We start from the raw sequence: 9,078 nt of genomic DNA, 5'->3' as shown, positions 1-9,078 counted from the left end.
AAGATAAGTATTCAAAAATTGCCTCAAAGGGAACCAAAGACAGCGACCACCCAACACTGTCAACGAATAACAATAAAAAAAATTGTTATTTAAAACATTAAACAAAAAGAGGAACCCCGAGCAAAAACAAAATATTCACAAATGTAGATAAAGAGATTTATGCTCAGATTAAGTGTTGCTACACGCCGGACCGCGAACGATAATACGAGCAGGGCACTTGATTAGAGTATCGATATGTACCGAACATGGAAATGTGAGCTAAAACAGAATATATTTTGATTCCTTATCTATACCAGATATTGAAACTTTGGAGACTTATATTTGAAGTTGGACTGTGTACCTTGAACTGCATTAAGGACGTACTGATATGGAAAATATTTCCTTCTGTTAAGTATATATGGAAAAGACGTGGCCAGGCCCTGAGGAAGTCTTTGGATTACACCCTTTGACGAAACACGTGTTGGCTGTGGGCTGTTGTTTGTGTTATCAAGATTCTACATGTGCATCAAAGAAGTCTTCTTGATCATCTGTGACTAAGGAAATAAAGGACTAAGGACTGATGACTACAAGAGGTTATATATTGACACTTAATCTGAGCATAAATCTATCTACATTTGTGAATATTTTGTTCTTGCTCGGGGTTTCTCTTTTTGTTTACTTTTTGCAGTTGATCAACATTCCCAGTAGTATGCCTGGACGACTGCACCAGGGACAGCCTTACAGACTTACTAGCGAAAATGTTGTGCAACATGTCTCATGGTGTCCTACTGGCCCCTTTGTCGGTGCTTAATTTGTAAAAACATAAGTGCTGGGCCCTCTTCAGGAGACATTGCAACTTAAACCACCCATTGCCCATGCCAACATTGGCAATAACAGTACCAGCACAACTACTTGCCATCATGCGCCTACAGTTTGGCAATTCAGACCCTCCCAAGCCCCCAAAACTTTAAGCATTACTTAGTCAGCAGGTATTCATTGTTTTTAATGTATATGGGATTAATATACAATTGTTGTTGTGCTCACCTCTACATTTGGCAAACAACGCCACTATGTGCAGACTGTTATAAGTGCGGGTGTTGCCAACTAAGTGCTGAGCAACGGAAACCACCGTCTCAAATCAAGCACTGCCCTTTGTGGATAAACAGTATAAAATTCTGTTCAGGGAAAAAGAGCCTCCTGTGCAAATGTCCATTTTCATATGTGCAGGGAAAACATGTTTCCCCATGGAGGAAACTCTTCACCTAAACCCAGGGCAATTCTTCGGATGATCAGTTCCCTTTCTCATCCTGGAAGGGAAATATATCTTTAACCATTTCCAGAGCGGGAAGAGGTTGGATAGAAATATGGTAATGGACGCAAATGGGCATGTTGTCATGCTTTAGGTGTTTCCAAATGCCCATGGCAACCATGCCTGGGAATGCCCCATCACACCCCTTGAGTGGGACATTCATACTTGAAAATACATTTCTGAATAGGGGGAACCCTGCAGAACAAACTGTGCCCAGCTTTTATTGTAATTCGTATATGTGTGAAAATATTTATTTTGATTATAGGACTGCAATCAATATGTGAAAGTAATTGACAAAATTGGGCTCCAGGCACAGTTGGTTGTTCTTGGTAAGAACTATCAGTGTCATCATATAATTTGGTGGATTTGACAAGTGCAGCAGATTCCATAGGCATTAATCATCTGCCTACTTTCTGCCTGTTCTCTGTTGATGTGTTTGTTCATGTTCGCATACTGTGTGTAGTTCTAGTTGAAATAGCTTATAAAGGAGAGTTGGTCTACCACTTTCTGTTGGACTCATAGATGAAAGGTGCAAGAGTTGTTTATGATCCATGTGTGTCTTATAGTTAGTCTCTGATCATGTGTTCCATGAGTTGGCATGTTGTGGTTATTCCCAATGGAGAAAACTCCAAAGGGGGAAGGTGGTGAACCTTTCAAAAACCCTATAAAATGAGTCTGTGGTCAGTCAGTAAGTCATGGGTTGCATAGAGGTCACATTTGATTTAATTCATATGTGGGTGTCACCTGATAGTCTTTCTTTTATGGTTGCTTCTATGGAAGGGTGCTTTCAAATGCTCACTGCTTCACGGCTCCACCAAACCCCCCTCCCAAAATCTGCTAATGGGTGACTTGGAGTGTTTCTTTGTGTGGGTCTTCCTGTTGCGGTCTGTCGTTTGGATGATTTTCATGCCGATTGTTTACCTATGAGGAATATATGGTCTGAGAAAGTACATTGCTTGTCTTTTGACCAAACACTGAATCTGGGTCATGGTTCTTTGCGTAGTCTATGATTTGGTCAGACCATGTATGCAATAAAGGTAAATTGTGACCCAATCACTACCCAAGCAATACCTCATCAACATGTGAATTTTTGCTCATCAAGCTGGCTGATGAATGCCCTCACAGTTCCTCTCCCCCACTGATCCCCCTCATTTTACCCCCAGGCTACCCAGCACCTGGTTCTCCCACGCCGTCTTCCTGTCCCCATTTTCCAGTGGCGGACGGTGACCCTCAACACTGGCGGGTGTCAGGGGGACTAAGAGACAGACGCATTTGGGACAAAAAGATTGTTAAATAAACAATTTAAGCAGACTTATCAATGTTTTGCTCTCCTTTCTTCTTGCTTCTTGCATCAGTGCAACGGCAGGCACCTCAAGGTGGCTCATGTAACCCCCTACTGCAAATCCCGATGCTGCTCTCATGCTGCAGATGAGCAACATGAGAGCAGCCCCAGGATTGGCTAGAGCAGTGTGCCTCGATGCCCCAGCAGGCACAGGAGTCCTGTGCCTGCTCTCCACCCAGCTGTCTCAGAAAACTAGGTGGAGAGGTTTACACTGCGCATCAGAAGACAACCAGCCAAAGAGCTTTGCGCAGTTTAAGCTGGTGGAGGGAGCAGCACTTCCCTGCTGCCACTCAGCAGCAGACCGCCCACAAACAGTGCTTGGGCTGGGGGCAGTGAAAAATAAAACGGTAAATCATTTTATTACCTTTTGATTTTTCACTTTTGCTGCCCTGGCAGCAGAGCGGCGACACTCCTCCGCCCTATTAGGTGGGCCGCCACTGCCCATATCCCACTCCATCCACCATTCTACACTATCTCCAACCTTCCTTCTCTTGTGGTAATGTACCTCCCTCTACAGTAGGGTGCTCCATGCATTTGTAGCTAGCTTTGTGCTCATTAAATCCAGATATATGCATACATGCAGGGGCGTATCACATGCTCCTGCAGCCCCTGTGGTGCAGGGAGGCCACCAACACTTCAGGGGCCCCCAACTCTTGAGAGGGTCACATTTTGCCTAAGGCTAATGAATGTCAGTGCTTTATGGCAGCCTCAGGGGCCCCTCTTCACATTCTGCAGGGGGGAGGGGCCTCATTTTACATTACGCTACTGCATACATACACAAGAGGAATGCATTTCATAAACATACAATCGATTCTCTAAAGTGCTTGAACCCTACCTTACCTCCATGTACAGAGAATTGCTCATTTGCGTAGCAGTTTATGGCTCCAAACTGTGATACAGGGCCGGACTGGCCATAGCGGGCACCGGGCGTTTCCCCGGTAGGCCGCTAGGGTGGGGGGCGATTTTGGGCCCCTCGGAGCTGTTTTTCTTACGGGGGTCAGTAATATCGGCCCCCTGTAACAAAATTGCCTGAAACCGGTCCTGGCAAACTGCTCAGCTGCACTCCCCCTCACTCCGGGGGGGGGGATTGCAGCGTAGCAGTTTTCCAGGGCCGGTTTCTGTTCCCTGTCCGGCCCTGCTGAGATATATCATCGCAGCAGAGATGATTGCTTAGTTACATAATACACCTTACTGATAGTTAGAAAAGCACCTGTCAGGAAGAAAAAAAAGATTGTGTAGACCTGCATGTCTTTTGTTACTCCTGCATGTAGTATTTGTGTCTTAGCAGGACTTCAAGTGCTGCTGTACAAAGGGGCTTTCAAATGTGATTGTAAACCGAACAAAGCGCATTTTATCTTTTGTAGTAGTGCTTTTATGGTCAAACGCTGGACATCATGACCTGTACTGAGGTACATGCGCCAGCACCGTAAGCATCCTAGCCAAAATCCTATAGATTTCCAAAGAAATAAAAGATAAAAGCTGCTGCCCCCTGATGGCACATGCTGTTATTTTTTGTGCTTTTAGAATGACTGTTCTCTCCTCAAGGAAAAATGTTCAAAGATGCGGTCAGGGTGAAGCTGAAATGAATGCAGCGCCAGGCACATCCCAAATGGAGGTATTTTCTTCCTGTGAGCTTAGAAAGGTCTGCGTTTCAGCCATCTGTTATCCAGCGCCGGGTACCTTTATTTGTAATTCTTTAACACTCACCTAGCCAGCAGCTGCGTCCCATGCAGGTAAGAGCTGTAGCCTTAGCGGTCGGTGGTGGGGGTGCTGCCTTGCGGTGGTGTGGGTTGGGGGGGGGGGGTAGTAATCTATGGAATACGGCCAAATGCAGATAAGTAAACATATAAATAAATACAACGAATTTCGTTGCGCGTACTGCATCGAATTTGGCGATACAGTGCGCACAACGAAATTTGTTTTTTTTTATTTATATGGAATGGAATGGAATGTAAAGACATTTATAGAGCGCATGGCTACCCAGAAGCATCCCAGCACTAATAACTGACACGGGGGAACCCGGAGGGCTAAGGGAAGAGCATGGTCTTTAATTGCTTCCGAATATGTTTACTTACCTGCATTTGGCTGTATTCCATAGTTTACTAACCCCCCCCCTCTCCCGCCCCCACCCCACATCACCACCTAGCAGCACTCTCACCACCGACTGCGACTGAGCTGTGGGGTCGGGTGGAGAGGTTGGGTGGGATTTTGACAGACGACGATGAGGGAAAATGTATTATTCATTTATTTTCCCCTCGTAGTCATCTGTCGAATCCCCCCGCATCCCCCAACCAGGCCCCACAGCTCTTACCTTCACGGGCCGCGGCTGCTAGCCAGAGAGCAATGGAGCACTGCACATTAGTGAAGGGCTTGCAAGATGACTTACGGTGAAGACGTGATTTCCACCTTTTAATTACACATTAGAATTACTTTTGCCATGTTTTCACATATTTGCTGTTCCATGTCATTTCACATCCTTGCACTTGTAGGCCGTGGGAAATTGAGGGATGTCTCCAAAATCATTTAAGTCGAAGTTTAGTCAAAGGCTGAAGCCAAGATTAGGATCCAGGTGCCAGGTTTCAAAATCAGGGGGTTAGCCACTGGAATAGGATCCAACTTAGGTCCAAGAAGGGTGGTCCATGATTATATGATAACTACTTACTCTGTGATGGAGGTCAGTTTAGATTAATTACATGCAAATTTATCTTATGTGTTTATAAATGTATCTTATGTGTTTATCCTAAAAGCCTTTTTATTGGTCTGGCACTTCTGGATCTGCCTTTGAGGCCCCTGAACTAGACTAAGTCCATTGCTTTCAAAAATGTCCTACTGTATTTTCATTTCTGTTCCTGACTCTCACCAAGCTTACACCAGACTTCTCTATGGCTTCAACCTTCTTTCATACTTTTAGTGATTTTTATATTACTATCAGCTAGATTCATGAAAGGGCCGTTTTGCGAGTCTTTAATAGCGATTCATAAGGAATCGCTATTAAGGACTTGCAAAACGGGATTAATGTAGGAATTGCTAAATAAATTGCGATTCCTACACATTCCTTATTTGCGATTAGCAAATTGCTAATCGCAAATAAGGATGCGATTTCAAGGGTGCAGGGGTGTCCAAAGGACACCCTGTAGCACCCCTGAAATGTGAATTTACACTGATGTTGTGCACACACATGTCCAAAGGGCATGTGTGTGTGTAACATGCAACTTAGAAAAATCCATTTAAATGCATTTTTCTAAGTTTTAGCTATTTACCACGAGGTTTGACTTCGTGGTAAATAGCGGTCCTAAATTGCGATTTCGCAATTTCAAAATGGTTCATGAATTGCATTTAAGGAATCTCAAATAGAGATTCCTTAAATGCAATTCCTCGCAAATGTGCGAATTCTTTATTAGCGAATTTTGCATTTGGGATGATGAATCCCAAATGCAAAAATTGCACTCGCAAAGGGCCAGATTCTCAGAATCTGGCCCTTTGCGAGCGCAATTAAGCTTGATAAATCTAGCTGATAGTTTCCCCTCAATTTAACCAGATCGATGCTCAGCATATTCCCCTCCTGTGCTGAGATTTACATATTCCCTTTATTCATGACGAGCTGGGCTCGTCATGAGCGTGCGAGGAGGCTACCTCATGACGAGCCCAGCTCGTCATGAGCGTGGAAGGGGTTAATGCAGTATTGACTCTGCAGCTGGCTAATAAGATTATCAGCCCGCACCCGACTTATGAACTTCAGCCAGAGAGGAATGAGGAGGCACAAGAAGGATAAGCAGCAACTATTATCATTAAAGACCAGCTCTAGGGACATAACGCTGTTAGCACAGGTGCGCGCATCTGATAACGCCAGCGCCTGCTGATGATGAGAAGGCGGCATTTCAGATCGATGTGGTTGGGACCCCATGCCTGTATCTGGGATCTTATAGCAATGCCACCTTAATATGTCAAATCATTAAAATAAATAAATAAATAAATCCATAAGCTCAAAGACAGCACCTGTGTGGGGGACACCGCAACTCTGAATGATGCCAGCCTGCCTTTAGCTGCAGCTTCGGCTCAATGCGCTCTCTGTCATGAGCTGGGGGGCCCCTGGGAGCTGTGGCCCCTTTCAGTTTAGATGGATGAAATGCCCTGCCGCCGGCTCCGGTTGACACCTACTCCGTCCCTCAACCGCCAATATCAGTCCCCGCGGCTGGTCCTCCACTCGTCATTCTCAGTGACACGTCGCCCCTGAGAACTAAGGGCCAGATTCTCGAAAGGGCTGCGCAGCCCTTGACTTACGCTAGGTGATGCAAGGACAATGCACGCCCTAAGTGAGATTTACTATGCCACGCAGAGCTACCATGCACGGCTCTGCGTGGCATAGTAAATCAGAAGTAACTCAATGCATTGCCAGTTGCTTCTGCTGCGTTAGTCTGCCTTGGGAAGGCGTTCCATGGGTGGAGCGTGGGTGTTCCCATGCATCCATACATGAATTTTGGCACATTCCCCAGATTTACTAGCAGTAGTAAAACGACGATTGTGTCCGAAAGGTACGCCTTCCCAGAGGAGGCGCAGCAAGGAGAAATAACTTTATTGCTCCTCGTTTTTTCTTCTTTCTACATGTGCAGCATCCCGCAGCACACATAGAAAGAGGAAAAAGCCTCTGCACAAAAACAATCCTGCCTGCAACACAGCCACGTTGCACCGTAGCACAAGGGTGCCTGCGTTGGTGCTAGGCTGCACTGCGCGCATCAGTGCAGCAAGATCCGGAATCTGCATATCTTAGTAGACATGGCGCATTCCAGCCCTCTCCATGTGTCACAGTGCAGCAAGTTGCCTTGCAGCATTGCTCCTCGTCAAATATTTGTAAAACTGGCGCTATGTTCAGAGGGAGATTAAAAAACAGTTATTTACTAGGAATTTCGAACTACAGTCTGATGAATCTGTTTTGCTAATCCTCTAAAAAAACATAAGACAATTTGTACTCTCAAAATCTGTTTAACACCAGCAGCCTAGTAAGGCTGCAAACAAGGAAAAAATGGCCTCTTTGACTGCTGTTGGAATAGCGAAATACATCAATTTTCAGGGTTTAATGGGTCCCACAGGGCTCGGGGCCCTGTGCCACTGTACCTGCTGCACCACTGGCAGCTAGAAACTTTGACGCACTGTGCATGCTAGCGCGCGCTCCCCCCCACCCCGCCCACCTCGTGATAAAGCATGGCTCACTGGAAAGTGGAGTGATTGACTGACTGTCCGGACACCGCGCCAACCTCCATGCGAGACAGTGGCAGATCGGGTCCTGCTGGCAGGAGGGAAGTATCTGCTGCTGAACTGATATTTGACATTAACTGGCGTTGCATTGAAATGTTCCGAGCACCTGGGAAGGAAATAAAGAGCCGCATTCATCACGCGCCGCTGGGTGGCTGCAGGTTTGCCTGCTTGGGGCTGTCTCGAATTACACTCCCCTCACGCTGAGTGGCCTTTCTTCTAGTGATTGCTTTCAGGCACTGGGAGGCTTTGCAATGCGATAGGATAGAATTCACTGTCAGTGGAGAAACTTCTGCGTTTTTAAAAGGCTTTATTTCTCCCTTGTGATATTTACATTAATCAGATAGTAATTAAGGAGTTGATAGCGTTTTCCTAATGTGTTTTTTTTTAATCATTTCTGCATTTTGACAAAAGATAACTGTTTTAGGCAGGGCTGTAAGTGGGCTGGGTCTCACCGGCGCGCTGAGCACCAGTAGTTTTTTAAAGGGGGCCTCAAAACGGGTCTCTATTGGCAGTGGCGGCTCCTCGAGGGAGTGCTGCGGGCGGTGAGCTGGGGCGGGGGGAGTGGCAAGGTGGGGGGTAGTAAACTCCGGAATTGGGCCAAACGGAGTTGAGTAAAGAAATTAATAAATAAAACGAATTATGTTGCGCCCTGCATCGCCGATTTGGCGATGCAGCCCGCGCAATGAATTAGTTTTGTTTATTTATTTCTTTACTCAACTTTGTTCGGCCCAATTTCGGTGTTAACTACCCCCCACTCTGCCCCTCCCCGCCTCACTGCCCCCGCAGCACTCCCTCGAGGAGCCACCCCTGTCTATCGGGCTCTGTTTTGTGCCCTAGCACAGGTGGTCCATTTTTTCCGGACTGCAGTGACAGCAGTCACATCGACGTGCGCAGGTTACGGTATGACGTCATGCCAGGTGAGCGTTGTAGGGGAAGGGAAATCCTTTAAAGAGAGTCATTTTCTCTGTGGATTTCCCTTCTCTTTTTGAAACTCAGGAGCAGCAACATTGTCGTGGTGGCACCTGGGCTTTAAGTGGAAGATTTTTCAATATTATATACAAGCGTTGCTGCTTTATTTATCTTATGCAACTAACAACCATTGACAAATCCAATAGTCTTGACTTCTTGTAGGTATGATGTTACTTGTTGTATCATATATCTGAAAGCTATGACAGACACAGCACAATACAAGTCG

Source organism: Lissotriton helveticus, chromosome 8, assembly GCF_964261635.1.
Source record: "Lissotriton helveticus chromosome 8, aLisHel1.1, whole genome shotgun sequence".
Lineage (NCBI taxonomy): Eukaryota > Metazoa > Chordata > Amphibia > Caudata > Salamandridae > Lissotriton > Lissotriton helveticus.
This window is presented reverse-complemented; position numbering follows the sequence as displayed.